The sequence below is a fragment of the Morone saxatilis genome, unplaced genomic scaffold (assembly GCF_004916995.1).
Source record: "Morone saxatilis isolate NCDOM2014 unplaced genomic scaffold, NCSU_SB_2.0 Contig1, whole genome shotgun sequence".
NCBI lineage: Eukaryota > Metazoa > Chordata > Actinopteri > Moronidae > Morone > Morone saxatilis.
The window spans coordinates 3666491-3669556 of NW_023339651.1; positions in this window are offsets into that span (position 1 = coordinate 3666491).

A 3066-nucleotide genomic window follows, 5' to 3' on the forward strand; every position below is an offset into this window, starting at 1 on the left:
AGAGAGAGAGAGAGAGATAAAGCCCGGTAGCCGAGTTTTGGCATTAAAAAAACAAGCGAAAAAGCGTTGAAGTAACAGAAGAGTTCATCCATACGTACATTTGCTAAAGTGTAAGGCACTTGCTGGTCCAAATATCCATCCATCTTATAATCCATCCGTTAACCGTTTGTGGTCATTGAGGCTGAGTTGAGTGAGATCCACGCAGGCTGCAGGGAGAGGAGGGAGAGCGCTGCTTGTGAATGGAGCTGCGTGGAGGCTGCATGCATAATGAGCTCCATTCACAAAAAATGCCGAGGGGAAGTGATGGCGAGTGATTACCCAGCGGGCTGCTGCCCTCTTTACAAACCTCTCTCTCTCTCTCTTTTGTGTGTGTGTGTGTGTGACAGACATGCACATTACCTGCATGTTTCAGGTGAAGCTTTTACACCTCAAGCAACTTATTTATCCCTTTTTTTTCTTCTTTTTTTGTGCAGAATAGTGCTGTTTTGTTCGCTTTATTTGTGTTGTGAGTCACGCTTTCTGGGTTTAAAACGGGTCATAAAGCGCGTATGAGTTATGGGTGTTATTTAGTGGCCCTGTTTCTTGGGCTTTTTGCCACGTCTGCCCAGATTGCCAGGCTCCACTTTCTTTAGGAAACAGTCCAGCGCTCGAACAGTGACGGGAAACAGATGTTGCGTTTTTTTAGTCGAGTCACACGCAAACACAACCAAAACGCTTATTTCGACGCCTAATGGCTAACAAACAGCGGTTGGAGTGAGTTGGAGTAACTTTGTATGGGAGTGAGGGGACTTTGGAGAGCCAGCTGTGCTGTCATTTCTGCTACAGACATGATTTGGGGGAGAATGGGGGAGACTTGCTTTTCTCGCTCGGGCCAGACCAGGTTCGTGATTGGTGGATTTCCTCTTTCAAGGGCTCGAATTTCTTGCCTTTGTCCGGATGAATACACTGACTTATGAATGAAGTCTCGGTTCCCCGTATGAGCCAATCAGAAGCCTCGTACCGGGGCTCCTAGCAACCGTAGGCGGAGCTTGCGCCGCAGCAGCCAATCATCTCCCGGCAGGCTGCGGGCTTTTTATACAGGATTTTCCAGTTGTTTTTCATTCACAAAAAGAGAGAGGGAAAGTTAGAAGAAGAAGAAGAAGAAAAAACTTCCATTCATAAAAACCTGCCCTGGCACGAAAGTCCTGACATGTTTTTCCTTTTCTGCCCGGACAAACTCAAAGAACTTCACTTTGTTTACCTCATTTCATGTATCTGCCTCCTGTAGGAGACAGGCAGAGATCACAGCCAGGCAGGAACAAAAGTGGCACTAACCTCTGCAGGAGCCCTGTACATTAACACGAGCATCAAAACTGACGTAAACCACCTCAGGAATATGCATTCTTGCATTCTTGTGGTTTTTAAGTCTACACCACACGAAAACCACAGGATTTAAAGTTGTCCACGAAGCTCTGTACACAAGACTGACTGAATGGTGAAATGCTTGCTGCTTATTGAACCTAAGCTGCCTAACTAAAGCCACAAAGACTGTTTTTTTAAGGACGGAAGCCAGGAGACAGGAAACAAAGTTCTGATGGGATTTGAGTTTTAGTTTCAGTGGTGATTGAGATTCAGAGATGTAACAATAAGCAGTTTAAGAGCATGTACACACTCCTCTTCCTCTGTTCGTATCTGATTCAATCTCCATAACAGGTGATACTGTACATGTGATTTCCTGCTTAATGATATTTAGATGTGCATTTAGATATACACAACAGGCTATAAATATTCCATCAGCCGTGCTCTGTAGCTCTGTAGCTCTGAGCGGTTTCACCACAGAGCAGGATAGACTGGAGGATATTAAAAAAGTAAACATCACGGTTGTTTAGTAGTTGTTTTATTGAATTTAAGCCACTCTATAAACTCTTCTGTAACCATATAGGCCAAGACAGGGAATATAAAGAGGTCACAGGAGGATTAAAGGGAAAGGGATGGAGGAAAAAAACTAATTTTGTTTAGTTTTTCTTTCTTTTTTGGGTAGTTGTACCTCTTAGACCTTTAAAATCCTTCAAATGAAACAATTATAGGGAGGAAAAATCACTCGTTGCTTGATCTCCACACTAAGGCTGTGATATTAGGAACAACTGGTCAGACTTAAATCTAGTATGAACAGAAAGATGAAGGTTGAACTCCTCTCCCCATAACCTCACGTTTTCCCTCACAACAGTAAAGCAAAACTAAACATTATTCTGTTGTGAAGGGCCCAAGGAGTATGTTCTATAATCTCAATCTTAATCCTACATTTTTTTCCCCCATATCATTTGCAAAGAAATGTACAAATTGAATCCATTGTGTCATTTAAATACATTATTGATATGCTTTTATTAATTAAAGAAGTACATTGAGACAAGCCTTTATGTTCTGCGTTTGCTTCCCTGTTCTGCTTTTCTGAATCTGGCGATCGTTCTCTGTGTGACAAATTGTGACCTCGCTGACTTTCTCTGAGTTGCACTTTTAGATTTTCATGATTTACCTTGATTAAGCAAGCTGAGTAAACTGACTCTCTGTTCACATCAGTAGATTTCTCATTCAGTGTTTTATACTACGACCAGAGAAAAAAACTTCTACTTCCAAATGGTTTAACCCTGTATATAGAGTGAGAATACACCCTGATAGGTTATTCTGTTGAAAGGATCAGTTTAACATGGATGTTCATCGAGTAGCTCTCCTGGACGTTTTCTCCATTTAAGTAGCCGTCACTCTCAAAAAGGTCGGCGACCCCTGCTGTAGACACTTTTCTTATACTGAATACTTTTACCTTTTCAGACCTCTAAAAATCTTTCAAATGAAACAGCCAGAGAAGGAAAAATCACTCTTTTGGTTTGATTGCTCACTACTTACATCAACACTGAAAGCATAAGCTGTGACAAGAGGTCACAAGCCAAGCAGGTTGGGTTCTTTATGCTAAGACCTTCTTCTTCTGATGAAAGAGTAGATGGAAAGAGTTTGGGCTGATGGGGAGATTCTCCTTTATTTCATTTCCACAAACTCATTTGTCCTGTATTAAAGCATGACTCAACATTATTG